Source organism: Hibiscus syriacus, unplaced genomic scaffold (genome assembly GCF_006381635.1).
Source record: "Hibiscus syriacus cultivar Baekdansim isolate YM2019G1 unplaced genomic scaffold, ASM638163v2 tig00110013_pilon, whole genome shotgun sequence".
Taxonomy (NCBI): domain Eukaryota; kingdom Viridiplantae; phylum Streptophyta; class Magnoliopsida; order Malvales; family Malvaceae; genus Hibiscus; species Hibiscus syriacus.
In genome coordinates this window covers 210,859-237,478 of record NW_024062563.1, presented here as the reverse complement: position 1 = coordinate 237,478, position 26,620 = coordinate 210,859, and the positions used below count along the sequence as shown (strand labels likewise).

At 35.9% G+C, this 26,620-nt stretch overlaps 1 pseudogene; it reads right to left on the bottom strand.

Annotated features, from left to right (window-relative positions):
* Positions 1 to 26,620, bottom strand: LOC120212369 (annotated as a pseudogene).

Genomic DNA, 26,620 nt, shown 5'->3' with positions numbered 1-26,620 from the left:
AAACTTCAAGAATGATGATAACAAAAAAATAAATATAAAATACAACACTTTAAGAACTGGTTAAAGTGGGTTCTTTTCGTTTTTTTTTATTAAGGCGGTAAAAGCAGACGCCTTCTCGTGCTCACCATCTTCACCGGTAGCTTTGGTAGGCAGGGTTGTACATGCAGTTCTCAGCATACTTCACCAGATCGTGGGGCCGAGGAGTGCGCGTAGCCAAACCTATCAAACAATGGGGTAATGATATTCCGATTAGATAACATGGGAGTTGCATGTCGTACCATATTAATCGACGACAACGGATGAATTTTACCGAGTTCGTATGCTTTAGCTGCGACATTGGCTGCAATATGGGCTGAAATCTTTCTGATATCTCTGAATGGCGGGTAGATGAGTCCCTTGTCGAAGTTCTCCCGTGTAACCTGTGCAGCCAAAGCCTCCGCTGCGCAAAGAAAACAAAGAAAAGGTTGGGATAAACTCCATAGCTCATTTATCCATAGCATTTGAAAATCTTACATGTTAAATGTGAACTTACAGGCTGCCAGAAGCATATCATCGTGAACACGGAACGCACCGGACATTATTAGACCCAGACCGAGTCCAGGGAAGATGTATGCATTATTTGCCTGCAGAAGAGAAATACAACAGACTCAAATTAGCCCACAACTCAATGCAGGACATAACCATATATGGAGGTAATATCACTCTAGGTACTACCTGGCCAGGCACAAAAACTCTTCCGTTGTATTCTACAGGATCAAACGGGCTTCCACTGGCGAAAATGGCTCGACCCTGAAGGTGAACAAACAAGGGAAGAACCATTTAGTGTCACACTGTTAACGGTCATATTTCAGAAAGGCTGAAAGAAATCAAAAACAAAAGCTGCATGAATGATTTACTGACTCCATGCATAAGCTTCTTCAGCAGTACATTCAGATTGCGAAGTTGGATTAGAAAGAGAGAATATAATAGGTTTCTGCAAGCTCACATAAACAACGGATCAGTTTAGCTCAATCATTTAACTTATGTATAAAGCAAATTTATATCGAGAGATACTATACTTCATTCAAGGCAGCCATAGCCTCAACCACTTCTTTAGTAAATGTCCTTCCTACCCCTGATGTTCCAATCAACACTGTTGGTTTGATTCCCTGTCAAAAGAATGAAGAATCTAAGAATCTTTTCTTCTTTTATTCGAGGAGTGAGAAAAGGAAGAACAATGGGAAAGGTAAAGGATTCACACATTAACAGCATCAACAAGATTCTTGATCGGTTCATGATCGTGAGCCCAGGGCTTTTTAAAATGCTGAAGTGAGTCCATGCGGGATTTAACAATCAAACCCTGCAAAAAAGAACAAAATGAATGCAACAGTTATGCGCTAGAATGAAGAACCATCTTCTTTGTAGGAGAGAGGTAGATCGGATTTTTACTACCTTGGAGTCCACGAGCGAAATCTTCTCGCGAGCCTCTTTGAGGGGCATATTTGTCTGCATGTGTAATCCGGTATTATTTCCAATGGCTTCATGGCATGTACATATACTATAAAACATATTATAAAAACTATGATCATTAATGCTAAATGTAAAACCTGTTTTGAAATTTCAAGAGCTATAAGCTCTGCTATGCCTGTGCCGGCCTGCAGATCACCAAACTCAAAGTCAGGTAACAAAAAAGCAGAGAATGGAATCGAGTACTTTCAACAAGTTGCAACAGCAACTCACCTCTCCAGCACCAAGGAATAAGAACCTATGATCGGCCAAGGTTCCACCAACAACTTTCAGTGCAGCAACGAGCCCTGCAAGGACCACGGATGCCGTTCCCTGCAAAAAGGTATTTTACCTAAATCATAAATGAAATGTTTATGCTTAGTTGATTCAATAAAACTAAGCTTAAATGCTAACCTGAATGTCGTCGTTGAAAACAAGATGAGTAGTGCTATATTTAGCAAGCAAGTCAAATGCATTGTGGTTTGCAAAATCTTCAAACTGCAAAAATCGTTCAAGATTCAGAAAACAATTAAACTTAACATATAGGCAAACACATAACACATGTAATACGGCTAATATTTCATAGATTTCTTTGCTCAAGTCAACTTGCCTGAATGAGAACTTTCTCCCCATAGGTCTGCTTGACCGCAGACATGAATTCATGCATAAGTTCAGCATATTCCTGGAGTCAAAAGGAGCAAAAACCTCTTTAGTATAATTATTTTTATTGCCCCGATAACTAAAATGAAGCAAGTGTAGTTTAAGCTTATGTACCTGCCCAGTAGCTCTTCTTTGCCTAAGCCCTATATAAAACTCGTCATTCAACAATTTCTCATTGTTTGTACCCACATCAATGGTTACAGGCAAGCACTGCAAACAGTAAGTTATAGCTCATTAGAAGGCTTGTCCGAATTCATAACCTCTTAATGGAAGCAATATGCAACGAACTGCCATCACTTCTTACTAATACAGCAAAGGGTAGTGATTACTCATCGTTACAGATACTTACAGCAGAAGGACGAACCCCTCCTAGTGCTGTGTATAAAGAAAGCTTCCCTATAGGTATTCCCATTCCCTGAGAATACAAATGCCAATTAACAAGTAAACGATACGTGAGAAAGGAGAGAGAGAAAGAAGTAGTTATTCGATGGATGTCTCCAAGTATTTATACCTGACAGCCAAGGTCCCCTAGACCCAAAATCCTTTCCCCATCAGTGACAACAATGACTTGAATATTCCTCTGAGGCCAATTTCTCAGAACTTCACGAATCTTCCCCCTACAAAGGACACATATCAGAGTAATATACCGGGAAAGAAGGCGGAATTCAAGTAAGCCATCTATAATCCGAGGAACCAGTTCTCGTTTGACAATCTTACTTTTCTTTCAAACTGACAAAAAGACCCCGAGGGCGCCTGAAGATGCTCCCATATTTCTGGCAAGCTTCACCAACAGTTGGAGTATAGACAACTGGCAGCAACTCCTCAACATTGTTAATGAGAAGTTTGTAGAACAGTCGTTCATTTAACTCCTGAAAGAAAGAGCAAAATCGAAATCAATTCAAAAGTGTTAGTCTTTCATGGAAATTGATTAAAGCACAAAGCATCATTGGTTTGAAATCAATAAACATGCAGCGAGAACTCCATCCAAAACCAAACGACTCTATTAATAGAGAAGATGGTTACCTGCAAATCCATCATGGCCATGTACTTCTGCAGAGGAACTTGATACTGGCGGATGCTATGCATCATTTTCTTCACCTGGCAAATAATAGTAAAATGGTTAATTAAAATATTGCACGGTTAAGGAAAACAAACAAAATTCAACACGAATGATTCAAATGAAGGTAAACAAGTTGTACAATCAGGGTAGATAACCTGAAGATCCTGGGAAATTACTGTTGGAGGAAGAAGACCGCGCAAGTAATAAGAATCTCTTTCTTTATCGTTGAAGGCAAGCCCTTTGTTATGGTGAGGATCTCGCAACAACGCATACCCGCTGCAGAGGACAAAGAAGAGCTAAGACTTCAAAAGAATTCGAAAGCTAATTCATATTCGATTTCTATATTAGACTAGTTCATTAAACATACCATTCGATCTAGTATCATCAGAATTCTAATAATCTCTAAGAACAAACACCACCACAAAACAACAAATGGAAGACCAGAATTGATAAATCATTGTTGGCAACAACATCAAGATCCATCATTCAGAGTCCACAAATAAGATATAAAAATAAAATAAGACCCAGCACTTAGACAAAGACAATGATACTAGATCTAAGGGACATAAATTAAGCTCAGAAAAGATAACACCTGAAAAATACAAAGAACTATTGTGAAAGGGAAAGCGCTAGAATCTTACCTGGCGACAGAGAGAGACCAAGGGTGACAAGTTGATCGTCGGCGGCAGCCTCATCGTATGAGACCTCGGGGTCTTCGCCGGCAACGGTAGAAATGGGGTCCACGTCAGCAACGGAAGAAGCGCCATCATCTTTTATTTCTTTCAATGGGTTATTGTTCTCAATCAAAACGCTGCTGTTTCGGTCCCTGTTGGGGCCTAAAGCCGTCACGTTGACTGAAGCTGGTGGCAGTTTCTTCAACTTGTAAGAGAAAGGGCTTGACGACCCAGAAATGCCAGCGTTGTTCTGTTTCCAAAAAAAAACAGTAACAAAATTGAAAACAAAACAGATTCTTTCTTTAAATAATTTATGGTAAATCTGATATCTTTATAGAGAAAAAAAAAGGAAAACTTTTGTTGCTGTGTTTTGGAATGTAGAAAAGCAATGAAAAAAACGGAGCCACACAGAACAAAAACAAAGATAAAAATCATGTGATTTTCAAACTAGAGATTTAATATCTTCTAAGCTTCGGGATCAAATAATAGGAAATGGGTATTCGAGAAACAGCTAAAATGAACAAATTACCAAAAACAGCTTCTGTGCAGGGAAATCATTGTGATAGAAAAATGTGGAAAGACAAAAAGAATTCAACTTTAAGTTTCTGGGAAACTTTGAAGTTTTCTCTCAAAAGAAAGGAAAGGAAGAGATACGAGGATGCGTTATATAAACCTACTCCCTTCTCCCCCTTCCCTTGCTTTCGCGCTAGTTTTATGTGTGAGAGAGAAAGAGAAAGGAAAGAGGCAGACAAGGTAATACTATAAAAACGTGACCGGTGTTTTTTTTTTGGGGACTTTTTGCTGCCTACAAATGACAAGGTAATACTATAAAAACGTGGTCTCTAACTGTCTCTCCTACTTTCATTCCCTCGTCGCTGATGGTAATTCATTGATTAAAAAAAAACCAAGTTGTGTATTGTATTTGATTAAGGATATGAGTGGGAAACTTCTTGATATGATCCCACGTGCTGTGCATTCTAATTGTCATATAATAGAAAAAGATTAATTTCGATTTCTTTTGTTGGACGAATCCTTTCCTCCTTGGAGATCCGATCAAGTGACAGCACGTTAGAATTGATTATTGCACAAATATTATTAAATTGTGTCCAAAAGGCTATCATTCATCACACGTTATTAACTGACGAATTTCACCATAATGAATCATATAATTAAGGCTTAGGATTCACCATCGTCTTAAGGGTTAAAGCTGAGTAGGCGGCATGACACAACCGTGTGGTGATTGCAATTAATGGTAGCTGGGATTTAAATAAAGTCTCATAAAAATTAAGAAATTTTAATAGAATTATGAACCAAAAAGACAGTGACAAATCCATTTTCTTGAAAAGATCAAATTCGAAGCCATTACAAAAGTGACATTAAAAACGAAAAAGAAGAAATCGCCGGTAAAAACCGGGAACAGCTACTACGTGCATTGATTATGCAGGAAACACTTTGGACATGCGAATCAATCCTAGGTATCTGCAACCATTTATATTGTTTTAAGCAAACCTACCTTCCGGTTTTATTTAAAAAAAAGAAATTAACAATATTTAAAACCTAAAGTTAGCTGTATGCGGCCAATAATCCATTTGCTTTGAATGTAACACACGAAACTATAACCCAAAAGACCTGCTTTTCTAATTAATTAATAATATTCTTAGTTTACTTATTAACCTTTTCAATGTTCAACGTTGTACCAAGCTTTCCAGTCCACTGTATTAATCCATGCAAAGTAAAATTTGGTTGTCCTACCTTTATACCATATTTTTTAAGGGTTATAAATTTAACCAACATAAATCACATCATTTTTATAATTTTACCATTATATTAATTTATAAGCATAACGAAAAAAAATTTGTTTGAAAAAATAATTACTTTAACCTTTACTTTTTACTTTTCAAAATTAACGTTCAACATTTTATTGGGAGCAAAATAATTCTTGATAGGAGAGAAATCATTAGTTGACTAACGATTCATGTTTTTTGTTAATATGATAAGTCTTATATATCCAAAATAATATAATACAAATTACATGTGTCGTAACCGTCTTTCGGTTGGACCCATGAATTGAGCTTCGACGTGAAAAAAATGGGTTAGAGTCGCCACCGACCATTTTAAAACGAATTTAGGTGGGTCGGATACCATCTTACCTTATCTGCATTTTACCAGAAAAATGTCGGGTTCGGGAGTCGGTTACGGTCAAGGAAGGATTAGCACCCTTGAACCGCTCTTTCGATACCAATTAATTCATCGGTTGTATTTAATTGCGAAAAATTAGAAACTTAAATTAAAATTTAAAAACCGATTCCGATTACTTACCTTTGATCGGTTGAACGAAGACCGTTAAAAAAATAAAATTGTTAGATTTGTAAAGAAGTGCAAAATCAACTTAAGATGAAAAATGCATAAATACGAAATAAATAAACAACATAAAAATAAAAAAATGATAAAGTAAATAGAAATGAACAAAATAAATAGAATGATAAAATAAAAAAATAAAACATACAAAATAAAAAAAGTAATAAACAAAAACAAAAAAAAAAAAAACAAATGAAAAAGTAATATAGTTAAAATAGACAAACATGAAAAAAAATAAAATAAAAAGGAAAAAAATATATATATATATATATATATATATATATATATATAAGAAATGTATATAAAAATGTAAGAAAAACAAATAAAAAAATCAAAAAGAAAATAGAAAAACAAATAATAAAAAGCCAAATTGCATGTAGTGACCAGATTGTAAAGCGATTTAAACTCTTCGGGACGGTGGAGAGAGTTTAACAATTCTATAATTGCAAATTAGTCTTCGGTATATAAATACCAAAAACTCTCTATCCTCCCCTCATTCTCACCATTTCTCATTCTCTCAACTAAATATCATCTTCCTCTCCCTCACCAGACTCTCTCGAATCTCCCAGAAAACGGCCACTCACCCCACTGTTCACCGCCGCTCCGGCCACCGCCTCCGGTGGCCGGAAAAATATAAATAGCCTCAAAACACTCTTCTCTTCATCGTGGAACCAAAACCGTAGCCCAAATCACAAGAACCCCTATAGATCGGCGTGGATCTAGGAAAAGAGCTTCGACTTTTTACCTTCTCCGGTGACCGTTCGCTTTTCCGACGATGCTCCGGGTGGTTTTCGGCGTGTTTGCTTTTTATCTTGCTAGTCTTTTAATTTCTCGTCTTGCTTTGGGTTGTGTTGTATCTGTGATGGTTATTGGTTCTGTTTTTGTGTTATGTTTGTGGTTTAGCTTTCATGATATTGGATGTTTTGATGCTTTGGTTTTCCGTTGATGTTCTGTTGGTTTTGGATACCTTCCCCGTGTGGGTTTTCTCTCTGGTGTGTAGTGTTTCCTTGATGGGTTTTTTTCAGTTCTGTATTAGTCGTGTGTTCCACCGTATGTTCTGTGGTTGTGATGTTGGCCTCGATTTGAGGTTTACTGGATCTATTTTTGCTCGTTGTTGGTTTGAACTCTCGATTTACTGTTGATGGTTCCCCCTTGACCGTATTGATACCGGGGGCTTTTATAGCCCCGGTGTGCTTGATGTTGGCCCCGAAATAGTTGGGATTATGGCCGTTGCGTCCAATCTTCTCGAGCATGTGTGACCGGTCATCCCGGGATGGGTCAGTCCCGGGATGTTCGGCCGACCGTTTCGCCTTTTGACCATTATGTTACCTCTGTGCAGCGCCGTTGCAATCTGTGTTGACCCAAATGATATCTTAGGGTTTTGTCAACCCTAATCCTCTGTTTCAACACTATGACATACGCTGGAACCCTAATATAACCTCTGAGCTAGGTCAAGCCCAACTTGGCTCTCTTGGACTTATTTTTGGACCTGGATCACAAAATAAAACAAAATAAATTAAATTAATAATAAAATAAAATAAAATAAAATAAAATAAATATTAATAATAATATAGATTATATAATATATGTTTCAAAAAAAACTATATTATATTTAAAAACATTTTCAAAACTATATTATATAGTTTTCAAAAATGATTTTAAAAACATTATATAAGTTTTCCAAAAAAAATTAAAACTATATATATTATATAAATTTTCCAAAAATGTTTTTAAAAAACTATATATTATATTTTCAAAATGATTTCAAAACTATATACTATATAATTTTCAAAATGTTTTAAAACTTATATATTGTATATAAGATATAAGTTTTTTAAACACGTTTTAAAAAGCCTATAATATATATTTCGAAAAATATTTTTTGAAAAATATATATATATTTTTTCAAAAACATTTTCAAAAAATTATACTATATTACTATAATAAAAATAAATAAATAAAAAGCCCAAATATGGACGAAAATGAGTGACTACAGCTGCCCCTCTTTGTCCTTTTTCGTGGAACGAAAAATAGGACAAAGATAAAAAGACACAAATTTTCGTCCGGTAGAGTTGAAGATTGAATAGAATAACTTCTTGTCGAATGGGGTTGCGGATGACTCCTTCGTCGTGAAGTCGAGTCCATCCTAAAATGATATAGAATTGAAGCCGCAGTTTGGGATTTGAATCAGGATGCGACTTCTCGTTCCCCTTCGGTCTTCTTCTCGGTTTAAAGACCTTGTTTGGAAAATTCGAATGGAAAGTAGTTCCTTGATTCTACCATGTGGTTGATAAGTCCTCGAGCTGAATGAAATCGAACTCGAAGGGTCTTCGTTGACAGATAACTTTTATTGACTTAAGCTATGCTGTCGGGAAACGTTTTCTTGTTATTGAGGCACGGTTAACCCGGGTCTTCTTCTCGACTTGAAAACCTTGATGCAACTGGACAGTAGTGTGATGTGTCATCGAGCTTAATGGAGTCGAACTCGACAAATTTATCGATAGATAGCCCTTCTTACCTTGAGCTATACTGTAAATTTGGTTTTGCCACTGAGCTGAACTAATCGAACTCGGAGTCTCTGGTTGGCAGATAACCCTTCTCCTTAGCTATACTGTAAATGATGTGCCTGGAGCTGAGCGTATCGAACTCAAAGGTCTTTGGCAGATAACCCTTCTACTTAAGTTATGTAAATGATGTGCCCTCGAGTTGAGTGTATCGAACTCGAGGTCTTTGGCAGATAACCCTTCTCCTTAAGCTATACTGTAAACGATATACCTGGAGCTGAGCGTATCGAACTCAAAGGTCTTTGGCAGATAACCCTTCTACTTAAGTTATGCTATAAATGATGTGCCCTCGAGCTGAGTGTTGAACTGAGGTCTTTGGCAGATAACCCTTTCCTTAAGCTATACTGTAAACGATATACCTGGAGCTGAGTGTTGAACTTGAGGTCTTGGCAGAAACCCTTCTACTTGAGTTATGCTGTAAATGATGTGCCCTCGAGTTGAGTGTATCGACTGAGGTCTTTGGGCTAACCCTTCTCCTTAAGCTATACTGCAAACGATTACCTGGAGCTGAGCGTATCGAACTCGAAGGTCTTTGGTACATATAACCCTTCTACTTAAGTTATGCTGTAAATGATGCCTCGAGTTGAGTGTATCGAACTCGAAGGTCTTTTGGCAGATAACCCTTCGACTTAAGTTATGCTGCAAATGTTGCCTTGGATGGCTTCCTCGGGTCTGTGGCAGATAACCCTTTAATGATTGCTGAATGTTGTCTTAAAAAATGGCTTCCCTTTACGGGTCTAAGTCGGTCATATTCTTCACGGGCCTTTGAATGATTCCCCTGAAGCCTATTGATAAATTCTGACAGCCGGATATCTTCCGTGTGGAATTGAAATATGGCTTGAAGACATTAACTGGAACATGCGCTTATTGTTGAGTTGAGCTGAACTGGATTTATTCTGAATTGTTCTGAACCTATTGAAATTGATTCTGAGATTTGATATGTCAAGTCAGTTGAGGTGTAATTCTCACTGCTAAGTAGTACCACCATCATTCTTTAAAGAGCTTGTGAATCGAGTATCCTTCATCCTGAAGTGAAACTTGACTCTATAAACCGCAAAAAATCATGTATGCTAAAATGATAAATGTGATGCACCTAAGTATGTCTAAGATGCATGCAATATGAATGAGCTCTGTTTCATCTCTTAGACGGAGTCTCGTGCTTTGTCTGCCAATCTGGTCAAGAAATTGATCGTGCCCCATCCTTTTTCAAGCTTGGGCTTTACAAACCCTTCATATCTGAGACTGTTCTATTTGAATGTTTTTTTCTTGTTTTATGAGGGAAAATGAAAATGCTGTAAAATATTGTTCGCAATTGAATCAAATCGTAAACGTGAGTTTAAAGAATATCAAAGGAATCAAGAGCTCTTTTAAACGCTTTCAGAGTTACATCTCTTTGATAAATGTTCAAATGGATTAGTTGGCTTTAGGTTGCCTCCTTTCTAAGGTTTCAGTAACCCAAAATGTTTTTTGAAAACATCACAACATGCTTTGGCATTTTAATTGGGTGCGGACAAAATGACGCAACTAGCATGATCAATTACTAGACCCTTTATTTCGGTCCTCTGAAATCTTCCATTGTTCAAGCTTTGTAGGCCCCTATAACAAAGGCAGTGAAAAATATAGTCTAAAAATAAAATTCTTGAGGCTTGTGTGTAGTTAACTATAACAGGTGTTCCTTAACTCCTTAGTCCATCATTACCGAAGATTTCTCGCTTAGATAAATTTGATTTAATTTGTCATTATCTGGCTAGCTGAATCCATAAAGCCGGGGCGTTTAACCAATGCTTAGAGGGACAACTTAACATTATAATCAGTTTTATCAAGTTCACTGAAGGTTCTCATCACAAAGTCTTCGACCGGACAATAGCAGTGGAGCAAAACACCGAGTTGCCAAGTGTCCAGCAATGTCATGTTTTGAACGCAATCTATTCATAAAGCCAGGGCTTTCGAGTTTCCTCTATAACCCAATTGCCTTAGAGGAATAGCTTAGTTTTACGAATTTAATTTCTTAAGATTGTCAAGAAGAACCTGATATATCTAGTTGTTTTTTAAAGTCAAGGAATCTCATCTTTAGAGTTCAATTTCCAAGCAACTGACCTAAACTAGATTCTACTTGACTATCCATATGTGAAGATCGTTCATCACTGAACGTCTTAAATAAAAGTATAGTAATTTTCATATGCAAATGATGCCCCATGTTGTCCGCCTTATGAAAGGAGAAGGTTTAATTATAAAAACAGGGTACGGTGTTTGAGTGTATATTCTGGGTAAGGTAGAAAATCATTGTTTTAGATCATGTTACTTGTGAGAGATCTGTAACTTTGAACCATTTACAGATTTCTTAATTCAAATGATATTCAAAGATTACAAGTTTACAAATGTGAGCCCTGAGACACCACCGTGATATTCACAATGTGCATTCTTATCATACCATTGGGGTATGGGGGCTTCATGGGTTCCACTGGATATGGTGACTACATGGGTGTCAAGAAGTTGCTGGTAAAGCTCTTTATAGGTCATGGGAATAGGGTCAAAATGCTCCCTTTCCTTCCGGGGTTCTCTGAAATCTTGTTTAGAAGTACCTGATGGTACAGTGCAGTGATTTTGGGCGGAGATTATAACACTTTTATTGACGTATTTTGATGTTGTTAATTCTCCATCCCTCTCCCTCGTAAGAGGTTTCTTACTTGCTTCCCCATCCTTAATCTTGCATTGCTTATGGCCGACTCGATCATTTCTCCGGCCATAACCAAGTCTAAAAAGCTCCCTGACTGATCGCAACCAGTGTCCGAAGTATGGAGCCTTAGGGTCTGTACGAAAGCTTCCGAGTTTGTTTTTCATCTAAAGGTAGATAAACTTGCACATCCAAGTCCCTTCATTTTTGTGCGTACTGCCTGAAACTTTCATTATGCTTCTTTTTCATGCTTTGTAGCATAACTCGATCTGGCCTTATGTCATTGACATGCTTGTATTGTTCCAGAAATGACTTGGCCAGGTCCTTCCAGGTCTCGATATTTGATCGGCTTAGCTGGTTGTACCACCGAATGGCTGAGCCCAACAGACTCTCCTAGAAGTAGTGGATCAGGAGTTGGTCGTTTCCTCCATATCCTGTCATCTTCGGCAGAACAAACATGGTGATGTGAGCGGATAGACATTGTTCCGTCAAACTTCTCGAATTCTGGGGACTTAAATTTTGGAGGAAGAATTAAGTCTGGGACTAGACTGAGTTTTGCAGCATCAATTCCAGGGTAGTCATGGTCTCCTTTAACTATCTTCATTTGGTCCTCCAATTGTTTGATTTTTCCTTCATCTTCCTCGCTTTGTCCTATTCGTCCAAATCCGGTACATGGTAATAACCCGGATTGTTCTCAGGGTTAAATACAGAAGACAAGGGCTTCGCTTTTGCAGCAGATGAGTCCCCTCGACGTTTTGGTAAGATTTCAGGTGAGATAACCACTTGCGAGGTAGGTTGTATAGTTACCCCTTCCGGTGAACCTGCCCAGGCGCACTGGTATGTTGTAGGCCAACTAACTTGGCACGATGATCAACCAAGGACTCTTGGTTCTTTGTGATTGTTTCCAGAGTATTTTGACTGCTCTGGTTTATCTTGTCTTCTAGCTCTTTCTGTAATTTGGCCATGTTCTCCTCGATTTTCTCGATTCTTGCTTCCATCTTCTTCTTTTTCAAGCGGGTGTTATACGGATGGGGTGTATCCAATGCTTGAGGTGGTATATCCAGTATGTGTTCCTTTTTGAAGAGACATGCATATGTTAGTTAATGCAAATGTAAAGAAAATAACAAAATGCAAAATATGTCTAGATGCATAATGCATGCAATGTTCGAGGCATTAATCCAAAATCGTGTCTGTTATTAGAAATAATCTTTATTGGGGACAAAAGTGTTTTATCTTTTAAGAGACAAAAAATATTATGACAGCTTCTGACATGTTGACTAGTCTTCCGCCTTCATCCGTCACCGGTTGAATAACCTGTCAAACCGCTCTGGCTTCTCTGGATGAATCGAGCAAATGACGAGTTGTTTGCCCAAAAAAAAGTCTCGAAGGACTACACCTCCAGAATTTATCTTTTGTTGAGCCTGTTCCCCACGAATACATCATTGGAGCCCTTAATTAATAGGAACTATGTGAAGTCCATTTGTCTGTTTCTTGAATTCGTCAGCAATGGTCTCCAATTTCAGTTATCATTTTTCCATTGTCGTCTTTGAAGTGACTCCTAAGATCAGTGGTCTTTATCTTGCCCTGCAACTTATGCAGTCAGTTCTTCAAAGATAGACTTTCATTGTGCTGATGTAGACCCGGTTCATTGAGTCCTTTATAATGCAATATAGTGATATACTCTTCAATTGCGGGCACCACGTCTTCTGGATTAAATGTGACACATAGTCTCTTGTAGACGTCATCTGCATTTTCATCTCTTGTATTACCTTTGTCCATTAATGCAGATTATTCATGTTTAGCAAACATGCTTTTGGTGGATCAACACCTCTTTTAAATGATGCAAGTGATGAAATAAAATGAAAGAGAAAAAAAAGAGTTAGTGAGGTAAAAATAATAAAAAATAATCATGAAAATAAAAGTCATACCCCACATGATATCTACCCGAACATGCTTAATATTCCTACTCGGACATGATTTCTATCCCGCATACAAATTTCAAACAAATCCTAACCGCATATGTGTCTAGTTCGCATGCTTTGAACATAAAATAAAGCAGGAAATAAATAGCCTAGGTTTGGAATGGGGTTTTAGGGTGGGCTCTAATTCCCTGAACTCTCCCGGTTTAGGTTCTAAAAAAAAGAGGTACTCGAGTTCTCCTTGCCGTGCCCCTTGGGCTTGCTAGACCCTTAGTCCTAAACCCATCACAGGCTTCTGTGGACTAAGTTAAACTCAAGATGACATATTCCCTTATGCCCATAGGTAGAATAAATTCACACGAAGACATAAGGTTTATGAATCCCGAAGGTTACTTACTAGGCCCATACGGAGAATAAATTCCCACGAAGGCGTCGCTTTCGCCCCCCACTTAAAAGGGTTCGGAGCTCGGGTATATAGCTAGAGATGACAATTTTGAAAAATCTGAAATCATTAAAAAACGTCAGTACAACTATTTACTTGAAAAATAATCAAATGTAAATAATTAGAATCGAATAAATAAATTTAAATTTAAATTTATAACTTTCGCTAAAAAAGACAACCGAAAATTAATTTCGGCCTGACTCACTTACCTGTCCCCAGCAGAGTCACCAAGCTGTCGTAACCGTCTTTCGGTTGGACCCAGGAATTGGGCTTTGTCGCGAAAAAAATGGGTTAGAGTCGCCACCGACCATTTTAAAACGAATTTAGGTGGGTCGGACACCATCTTACCTGATCTGTATTTTACCATAAAAATGTCTGGTTCGGGAGTCGGTTACGGTCAAGGAAGGATTAACACCCTTGAACTGCCCTTTCGGTACCAATTAATTCATCGGTTGTCTTTAATTGCGAAAAATTAGAAACTTAAATTAAAATTTAAAAACCGATTCCGATTACTTACCTTTAATCGGTTGAACGAAGACCCTTAAAAAAATGAAATTGTTATATTTGTAAAGAAGTGCAAAATCAACTTAAGATGGAAAATGCATAAATACGAAATAAATAAACAACATAAAAATTAAAAAAAATTGATAAAGTAAATAGAAATGAACAAAATAAATAGAATGATAAAATAAACAAAAATAAAACATACAAAATAAAAAAGCAATAAACAAAAACAAAATAAATAAATAAAACAAAGGAAAAAGTAACAGACTTAAAATAGACAAACATGAACAAAAATAAGATAAAAAGGAAAAAAGTAAAGATAATATATATATATATTTTAAAAAAGACAAGAAATGTATATAAAATGTAAAAAAACAAATAATAAAAAAACCAAAAAGAAAAATAGAAAAACAATAATAAAAAGCCAAAATGAAAATAGTAAAATAAAATAAGTATATACATAATAAAATTGAACCCTAAAAAAGGGACGGCCACTCACCCCACCGTTCACCGCCGCTCCGGCCACTGCCTCTGGTGGCCGAAAAAATATAAATAGCCTCAAAACACTTTTCTCTTCATCGTGAAACCAAAACCGTAGCCCAAATCACAAGAACTGTAACACCCCAAACCGATGTGGGTAGCCCGATCCGATTCGAGAAGTCACATTAGGGCCACCGGAGCGACCCACCGTAAAAATAGCGGAAATTTTAAAACTTTTATCAGAACATGTAAACTTATAAAATCATTTATCACTATTTAAAAATAAAACAGATTTCCAAACTCGTATATAAATCAAAATACAATTACATGCCCCCTAATCACAAGTACCATACTCTGCAACCACGCCGGAAGAACTTCCTTACTGAAGTCGATAGATGCACTGGTACAATTGTTTTAACCTGAAAAGGTGAGTAATAGAGTGAGCTTTGGAAAGCTCAGTAATACAGAACTACCAGATGATGCTACATGACATGTAGATAAATGGAAAGCCATATAATTTCCTTATTGAATCATATGTATACCAGCTTGCAGAATAATTTGGGGTTCCCTTAGAAGTTCATCGAGTAGAAGCCATGAATCTCAGTTCATAAGAAACCTTTCAAAGTATGACATTTTCAGGAGATCGAATAGGATGTCTAGTGTGTTCCAACAGTATAATAAATCATAATAGGTACAAATCATAATCCAGTAAATCTCACAATTTCGTAAAAGAGTTTAACTTTTGAAAATCATAGTTTAAACCCTTTTCTGGTACACCATCAGTAGTTCCAAAATTATTTTCCATATAGCTTACTTTATGCACATAGCAAAAGAAAGCCGACTTAAGGATAGGCTATGAAGCTTGTATCCTTAAGCCCAAGTCAATAAGTCCATATAGCTTACCCTAAGCACACAGCAAAGGAAAGCCGACCTAATGAAACATCTTGGGGCCCTCAAGAGTCACATTAGGCCCATTTAGCTTGATCAGAGCTATTCCATCGTAATTTAATTCCAAAATTCAATTGCACCGTGACATAAATTCCATAAATCCAAAAACATGGTAATCATATACCATTTCAAAACAAAAATTAAATAGCAGCCATATTCCATAAATTGTCACATTAAATTGGTGCATCCATAAACAATAACCAATGAATTCGGTGTACCACATATTAAAACCAATAAACAGTTCAGTAATAAGTAGGGAACACACTAGAGAATCCCAGTATTTCCAGAGGCCATTGTAGTTATCATTTTGGATAACATGAAACTTATGAAATTTGATCGAATTCCTGGAACAAGGTCCTATTGAGGAGAATCGATTACTAACCGATCTAGCCAGACATTTAATGTTGATACATTAGAATCCCACTATATTTTCGTGTGCTTTAAGAAACGTTCAGGAACCTTTATACATATAATTCTAAATTCAGATTTACTGCGAGTGATTCCATTACCCAAACAATCAGGGGTATTCAGGAATATACTTTAAATTCATAGGATTTCAGCCCAATTGAACCAAATGAGATATTCAGAATCTTTTCCATCTGCGTTACTTGTTTTTTTTTTCAAACATGACCGAAGTGATTTTAGATGAAATATAGAATCGAATATTCAAGTCATTTACAATCTACGACTATCGATCATATTATCAAACAACTCGAGTACACAACTCTCAAACTGATGCATGTCAACAAGTCAATTCATTATCCTTCCAGTGTATTCACTCTTTAATACCATAGTGCAGATCCATAGATCATCCCCATAATCATCACTGAATAAATCTTCCAACGGTCTTTATTTCATTTTCACGTTTCTACAATATCAGGAAATACTGACGTACTTGATCCATGGCTCATAACCCATAATGACAATTCATCATGTAAGTTCAACAGTGTTTCCAAACTCATCAAATCACCTATTTAATCCTTACTCATTGATGTACTTAGTTCGTTTGGTAAGCAAGTCTATCCCGATTACTTTAAAGTTTTCCAGAATAATTCAGACGTTTCTGAATTTCAAATACACGTTGTACTACATTTCATTTCAATTTATTCATATAATAGTCATTCTGGTATTCGTGGTTGATTTGACTAACGACTACCCACTTATTAGTACTGTATGCGCTCTAGAGTTGAGCTGCGCCAAGTACTTCCAGAATTATCATCGATCCAAATTTGAGCAGATGAACAAACATTCAAGTAATACTTATATCATTCAGGTAATGATATGGTACTAACGTTGGTTAATCACTTAAGTTGCGTTTCACAACTTTTACTGGTAGCACAACATCCATGTTTATTGGATTTCTTAATTAATCCAAGACATTTACTTATTCTAGGTCATAAGGGCATTTTGGTCATTTTGGTGCTTAACATTTTTTTTCTATTCATTTCAAAGCTTGAGTATATCCATTCATTCCTGAGCTTGGTGACATTCTTGAGTTATTTCCATTCCAGGGGTAATTTGGTCATTTTATAATTCTAGAATATTTCAATCATTTCCTTCCATCCGGTCTTATTATTTAATTCAATCTTATCATTTACTTCAGTCCTTTCGAACAATTCTGTCAGCATAATACCTCCAATAAATTACTCTTCAAGTATTTACTCCTTATTCGAATATTTTCGGGTCAAGTGTCTTCTCAGATTTTACAAACGGAATATTATAAATTTTTCTGTACAAAGACAGGATCTTAACAATTAAATTCGTACTTAATCGATTTAAGTACAAATCCTCAAAGTACTCTCTCATTCAGGGTCAATTCAGACTATTTTATCTCTCAAGGGCATTTTCGTAATTTCTTAACCAAATAATTTCAATATTAGCACTTAACGAAAATAATTATAATTTAGAGATCCTATGATCAATTGCTTTCCCGAACATTCTTTGATTTTGAAATGATTCCTTCACAAACTCTCATAGGATTAAAACCGGTTATCCATAATTTCCAAATAAAACTAACATTTCTTATGCACATCAGTAGTTATATCAGATCAATATGTCTTTTCAGAGTTATTAACCCACTTCTAGGGGCAATTCTTATCATTTTCCAACATAAGGGTAATTTCATAATTTTACCATATCAGAGTATTCTCATAATTTTTCATCTAAGTATCTTTAACATTTAACCCTTGATGATATAAAATATAAGTTACAAATCCAGAGTTGATTTCTTTATCACCAATCACAAACTTGTAATTTAATTCTAACAATTATTAATCTCTTATCTTAGTCATTCGATCCGTATTCAGTTACAGAATTTCTACCACATTCATATCGAGTGAATAAATTATTCAACTCCACAAAAGTGACCAACATTATCTTATTTATGCATTTACCAATATCAACATGTTCCATAAAGCATAAAGAGGTAGTAAAGTATTACCTCGATTTCCGTGCAATACCGATCGACCATAAAAATTCCATTCAAACGCCCTCGATCTTTGATTCAACTTCCAATATTTTCCTCTCGATCCAGACCATCAAAATTACTAACTCGTATCCAAATAATTTTCCTCGTCATAAAGAAAACTTCTTAGAATTGAAATAATAATTTGGAAACCCAATTAATATAATAGAATACTTGTGGGGTTACTATAATAATTAATCACTAAAATTAGGGACTGGACCGAATTAATTTGCACTATTGAGCCATAAATTAAATCTAATGGAAACTATGAGACAAGGTCAGTTCTTACCATTCTTGGATGACTAACTTGGTGATTTTCCCATTTGCACTTTAATACAACCCCCAAAATCACGTGCACTCCATTTCACGTTCATTTTAAATATTTTTTTTCCTTTCTTCATGTTCTACGCTGCAAGTAAAGCAAGAAAGCTTGCCAGACGATCGTCGGTACACCGCATCAACCACCGACATCATTTCGTTCATGTCGAACTTCAATAAAATCACGACCTTGGTTCTGTTCGCGAGCTTCCCGATTGCAAAAACTCTGAATCCATATATGTGGAACATGAGAATAGTGCAAATATAGGTTTCCTCTGGAGTGCTAATGTTTGAAAATGCTTGCACTAAAGCCATGAGATTTCTGTGAGATGATAACATACCTTTACTGGCACCTGTTGTGCCAGACGAATACAATAGGATCGCCACGTCATCCTGGTAAACTCAATCCCTGACTCGGATCTTATCCATCATCGATAATTTCTTCATCATTTTGTTAACAATATTTAATAATTTAACTTGGCCGACGTCTTCAATCGTCACTGGCTCATTGTTAAAAAGTACGACGGGGATACCCGATCCAGCCAGTTTCGGGACGAGTTAGCCAGTGGTGAAGACAAGGACGGGCTTCGAATCGGCCATCTGTAACACGATTTCACGAGGTGTATTGAGGGTGTTGCCATGGAGATTGTTTCCTTTGTTTGAGCAGTTTCTTCGCTTGCTGAAACTCCATTAACTAGAACCAAGAACTTGTGGGAAGATGCCGAGAACATTGAACAAACTGGCACCAAAAATACCAGTTCCGAACATTTGAAATAAAAGATTAGAGCTGTTGGAAATGACAAAGCAATACCTTTTATTTAATTGATTTCCAGCTTTTGGTGGATACAAAAGCTAGCTGGTTGAAAGTGAAAGTTGAAAGCAATGTATTCCAACCTTATCTGCAATACCATTATCCTTACTTAAAAAATTATATCTCTTATTGAGTGGCCCTCAATTTGTTTCATAACATAATAGTATGATAACACACTCATTTGCAAATCAACTTTATATCATTACACATATTTTAAATTGAAAGAAAACTAACCCCATTTTGGGGTGTGACAATTTTTCCCATCCTTAAAAGAATTTCGTCCTCGAAATTCATTCATGTCAGATAATTGTAGAAATGAAACTTCCATCAGTTCTTTCATATCTTTCATGTAACTTTTATAGAAATACGGATCCTCCACTAATCCTTAACCAGTTGAGCATACATTCTTATCAGAACTTTACCTCATTTCAAATAAAAGAATCCGAACAAAAATTTCCTCGAGTAATCAATTCAGTCTTGGTCGTGTGAATAGGCTCAGAGAGCAGTAGCATATCTCAATTTCATTTCCGAAGTCGGGTCAGAATTTCTCAGATGAATAACTCTCACATTGTTCGTGAATTACTTTACATAATTCAAATAGACGTTACTGGTATTCCTTTATAAAACGATAGAGTCCCAACGGATGAAAACTTAGGTTTGCTCATTACAGATAGGGACTCAACCTTAGAGTTCCAGCTCAGAGAGGTACGATTGTAGTCTAGGGGCACGTACTGATCAGACATCTTTTTAAAATTCGACCGGCCGGTCTATCTTGAAAAATTTGACTCAACCATAGCTCTGATACCACTAAATGTAACACCCCAAACCGATGGGTAACCCGATCCGATTCGAGAAGTCACATTAGGGCCACCGGAGCGACCCACCGTAAAAATAGCGGAAATTTTAAAACTTTTTATCAGAACATGTAAACTTATAAAATCATTTATCACTATTTAAAAATAAAACAGATTTCCAAACTCGTATATAAATCAAAATACAATTACATGCCCCCTAATCACAAGTACCATACTCTGCAACCACGCCGGAAGAACTCCCTTACTGAAGTCGATAGATGCACTGGTACAATTGTTTTAACCTGAAAAGGTGAGTAATAGAGTGAGCTTTGGAAAGCTCAGTAATACAGAACTACCAGATGATGCTACATGACATGTAGATAAATGGAAAGCCATATAATTTCCTTATTGAATCATATGTATACCAGCTTGCAGAATAATTTGGGTTCCCTTAGAAGTTCATCGAGTAGAAGCCATGAATCTCAGTTCATAAGAAACCTTTCAAAGTATGACATTTTCAGGAGATCGAATAGGATGTCTAGTGTGTTCCAACAGTATAATAAAATCATAATAGGTACAAATCATAATCCAGTAAATCTCACAATTTCGTAAAAGAGTTTAACTTTTGAAAATCATAGTTTAAACCCTTTTCTGGTACACCATCAGTAGTTCCAAAATTATTTTCCATATAGCTTACTTTATGCACATAGAAAAAAGAAAGCCGACTTAAGGATAGGCTATGAAGCTTGTATCCTTAAGCCCAAGTCAATAAGTCCATATAGCTTACCCTAAGCACACAGCAAAGGAAAGCCGACCTAATGAAACATCTTGGGGCCCTCAAGAGTCACATTAGGCCCATTTAGCTTGATCAGAGCTATTCCATCGTAATTCAATTCCAAAATTCAATTGCACCGTGACATAAATTCCATAAATCCAAAAACATGGTAATCATATACCATTTCAAAACAAAAATTAAATAGCAGCCATATTCCATAAATTGTCACATTAAATTGGTGCATCCATAAAACAATAACCAATGAATTCGGTGTACCACATATTAAAACCAATAAAACAGTTCAGTAATAAGTAGGGAACACACTAGAGAATCCCAGTATTTCCAGAGGCCATTGTAGTTATCATTTTGGATAACATGAAACTTATGAAATTTGATCGAATTCCTGGAACAAGGTCCTATTGAGGAGAATCGATTACTAACCGATCTAGCCAGACATTTAATGTTGATACATTAGAATCCCACTATATTTTCGTGTGCTTTAGGAAAACGTTCAGGAACCTTTATACATAATAATTCTAAATTCAGATTTACTGCGAGTGATTCCATTACCCAAACAATCAGGGGTATTCAGGAATATACTTTAAATTCATAGGATTTCAGCCCAATTGAACCAAATGAGATATTCAGAATCTTTTCCATCTGCGTTACTTGTTTTTTTTTCAAACATGACCGAAGTGATTTTAGATGAAATATAGAATCGAATATTCAAGTCATTTACAATCTACGACTATCGATCATATTATCAAACAACTCGAGTTACACAACTCTCAAACTGATGCATGTCAACAAGTCAATTCATTATCCTTCCAGTGTATTCACTCTTTAATACCATAGTGCAGATCCATAGATCATCCCCATAATCATCACTGAATAAATCTTCCAACGGTCTTTATTTCATTTCACGTTTCTACAATATCAGGAAATACTGACGTACTTGATCCATGGCTCATAACCCATAATGACAATTCATCATATAAGTTCAACAGTGTTTCCAAACTCATCAAATCACCTATTTAATCCTTACTCATTGATGTTACTTAGTTCGTTTGGTAAGCAAGTCTATCCCGATTACTTTAAAGTTTTCCAGAATAATTCAGACGTTTCTGAATTTCAAATACACGTTGTACTACATTTCATTTCAATTTATTCATATAATAAAGTCATTCTGGTATTCGTGGTTGATTTGACTAACGACTACCCACTTATTAGTACTGTATGCGCTCTAGAGTTGAGCTGCGCCAAGTACTTCCAGAATTATCATCGATCCAAATTTGAGCAGATGAACAAACATTCAAGTGATACTTATATCATTCAGGTAATGATATGGTACTAACGTTGGTTAATCACTTAAGTTGCGTTTCACAACTTTTACTGGTAGCACAACATCCATGTTTATTTGGATTTCTTAATTAATCCAAGACATTTACTTATTCTAGGTCATAAGGGCATTTTGGTCATTTTGGTGCTTAACATTTTTTTTCTATTCATTTCAAAGCTTGAGTATATCCATTCATTCCTGAGCTTGGTGACATTCTTGAGTTATTTCCATTCCAGGGGTAATTTGGTCATTTTATAATTCTAGAATATTTCAATCATTTCCTTCCATCCGGTCTTATTATTTAATTCAATCTTATCATTTACTTCAGTCCTTTCGAACAATTCTGTCAGCAGAATACCTCCAATAAATTACTCTTCAAGTATTTACTCCTTATTCGAATATTTTCAGGTCAAGTGTCTTCTCAGATTTTACAAACGGAATATTAAATTTTTCTGTACAAAGACAGGATCTTAACAATTAAATTCGTACTTAATCGAGTTAAGTACAAATCCTCAAAGTACTCTCTCATTCAGGGTCAATTCAGACTATTTTATCTCTCAAGGGCATTTTCGTAATTTCTTAACCAAATAATTTCAATATTAGCACTTAACGAAAATAATTATAATTTAGAGATCCTATGATCAATTGCTTTCCCGAACATTCTTTGATTTTGAAATGATTCCTTCACAAACTCTCATAGGATTAAAACCGGTTATCCATAATTTCCAAATAAAACTAACATTTCTTATGCACATCAGTAGTTATATCAGATCAATATGTCTTTTCAGAGTTATTAACCCACTTCTAGGGGCAATTCTTATCATTTTCCAACATAAGGGTAATTTCGTAATTTTACCATATCGGAGTATTCTCATAATTTTTCATCTAAGTATCTTTAACATTTAACCCTTGATGATATAAAATATAAGTTACAAATCCAGAGCTGATTTCTTTATCACCAATCACAAACTTGTAATTTAATTCTAACAATTATTAATCTCTTATCTTAGTCATTCGATCCGTATTCAGTTACAGAATTTCTACCACATTCATATCGAGTGAATAAATTATTCAACTCCACAAAAGTGACCAACATTATCTTATTTATGCATTTACCAATATCAACATGTTCCATAAAGCATAAAGAGGTAGTAAAGTATTACCTCGATTTCCGTGCAATACCGATCGACCATAAAAATTCCATTCAAACGCCCTCGATCTTTGATTCAACTTCCAATATTTTCCTCTCGATCCAGACCATCAAAATTACTAACTCGTATCCAAATAATTTTCCTCGTCATAAAGAAAACTTATTAGAATTGAAATAATAATTTGGAAACCCAATTAATATAATAGAATACTTGTGGGGTTACTATAATAATTAATCACTAAAATTAGGGACTGGACCGAATTAATTTGCACTATTGAGCCATAAATTAAATCTAATGGAAACTATGAGACAAGGTCAGTTCTTACCATTCTTGGATGACTAACTTGGTGATTTTCCCATTTGCACTTTAATACAACCCCCAAAATCACGTGCACTCCATTTCACGTTCATTTTAAATATTTTTTTCCTTTCTTCATGTTCTACGCTGCAAGTAAAGCAAGAAAGCTTGCCAGACGATCGTCGGTACACCGCATCAACCACCGACATCATTTCGTTCATGTCGAACTTCAATAAAATCACGACCTTGGTTCTGTTCGCGAGCTTCCCGATTGCAAAACTCTGAATCCATATATGTGGAACATGAGAATAGTGCAAATATAGGTTTCCTCTGGAGTGCTAATGTTTGAAAATGCTTGCACTAAAGCCATGAGATTTCTGTGAGATGATAACATACCTTTACTGGCACCTGTTGTGCCAGACGAATACAATAGGATCGCCACGTCATCCTAGTAAACTCAATCCCTGACTCGGATCTTATCCATCATCGATAATTTCTTCATCATTTTGTTAACAATATTTAATAATTTAACTTGGCCGACGTCTTCAATCGTCACTGGCTCATTGTCAAAAAGTACGACGGGGATACCCGATCCAGCCAGTTTCGGGACGAGTTAGCCATTGGTGAAGACAAGGACGGGCTTCGAATCGGCCATCTGTAACACGATTTCATGAGGTGTATTGAGGGTGTTGCCATGGAGATTGTTTCCTTTGTTTGAGCAGTTTCTTCACTTGCTGAAACTCCATTAACTAGAACCAAGAACTTGTGGGAAGATGCCGAGAACATTGAACAAACTGGCACCAAAAATACCAGTTCCGAACATTTGAAATAAAAGATTAGAGCTGTTGGAAATGACAAAGCAATACCTTTTATTTAATTGATTTCCAGCTTTTGGTGGATACAAAAGCTAGCTGGTTGAAAGTGAAAGTTGAAAGCAATGTATTCCAACCTTATCTGCAATACCATTATCCTTACTTAAAAAATTATATCTCTTATTGAGTGGCCCTCAATTTGTTTCATAACACAATAGTATGATAACACACTCATTTGCAAATCAACTTTATATCATTACACATATTTTAAATTGAAAGAAAACTAACCCCATTTTGGGGTGTGACAAGAACCCCTATAGATCAGCGTGGATCTAGGAAAAGAGCTTCGGCTTTTTACCTTCTCCGATGACCATTCGCTTTTCCGACGATGCTCCGGGTGGTTTTCGACGTGTTTGCTTTTTATCTTGCTGGTCTTTTGATTTCTCGTCTTGCTTTGGGTTGTGTTGTATCTGTGATGGCTATTGGTTTTGTTTTTGTGTTATGCTTGTGGTTTGGCTTCGATAATATTGGATGTTTTGATGCTTTGGTTTTTCGTTGATGTTCTGTTGGTTTTGGATACCTTCCCCGTGTGGGTTTTCTCTCTGGTGTGTAGTGTTCCTTGATGGGTTTTTTCAGTTCTGTATTAGCCGTGTGTTCTACCATATGTTCTGTGGTTGTGATGTTGGCCTCAGTTTGAGGTTTGCTGGATCTATTTTTGCTCGTTGTTGGTTTGAACTCTCGGTTTACTGTTGATGGTTCCCCCCTTGGCCGTGTTGATACCAAGGGCTTTTATAGCCTCGGTGTACTTGATGTGGCCCCGAAATAGTTGGGATTATGGCTGTTGCGTCTGATCTTCTCGAGCATGTGTGACCGGTCATCCCGGGATGGGTCAGTCCCGGGATGTTCGACCGGTCGTTTCGCCTTTTGACCATTATGTTACCTCTGTGCAGCACCGTTGTAAACTGTGTTGACCCAAATGATATCTGAGGGTTTTGTCAACCCTAATCCTCTATTGCAGTACTATTACATACGCTGGAACCCTAATCTGACCTCTGAGCTGGGTCAGGCCCAACTTGGCTCTCTTGGACTTATTTTTGGACCTAGATCACAAAACAAAACAAAATAAATTAAATTAAATTAATAAAATGAAATAAAATAAAATAAAATAAATATTAATAATAATAATAATATAGATTATATAATATATATGTTTAAAAAAAACTATATATTATATTTAAAAACATTTTCAAAACTATATATAGTTTTCAAAAATGATTTTAAAAACATTATATAAGTTTTCCAAAAAAATTTAAAACTATATATATTATATAAATTTTCCAAAAATGTTTTTTAAAAACTATATTATATTTTCAAAATGATTTCAAAACTATATACTATATAATTTTCAAAATGTTTAAAAACTTATATATTGTATATAAGATATAAGTTTTTTAAAAACGTTTTAAAAAAACTATATAATATATATTTCGAAAAATATTTTTTGAAAACTATATATATTATATTTTTCAAAAACATTTTCAAAAAATTATACTATATTACTAAAATAAAAATAAATAAATAAAAAGCCCAAATATGGACGAAAATGAGTGACTGTATATAAATAATGATGTGACATATATCATATATACATAGTGATGGTGTGATATGTATCACGTCATAACTTTAGATGCATAATATTTATCACATCAATGATAAGAATTGATTGTTAGTCAATTAATATTTTCTATCTAACTAGGGTCATTTTGTCTGAAAATAAACAGTTGAGGGCTAAAGCACTAAAACATGAATTAAAATGACTATTTTATCAAACATTAAAAATATTTTTTATCATTATGCCCAATTTATAAGTCTATATCTTGAAAGGAGCTTACGTGCAAATTTACCATTAAGGTGGCACCGGCTTTGTGACCCCCTAGCCTGGCCTCTGCTTGGTGGGAGATGGAACGCGTATGCAAATGCAAAGGGAAGGTAGGGCCGAGGCGGTGGTGGATCGTGCCGCCTTGAAACAGCGCTACTGGCCACACTTTTTTCCCCTTTTAAGCTCTTTGACTGCTCACTTTTGGCTATCAT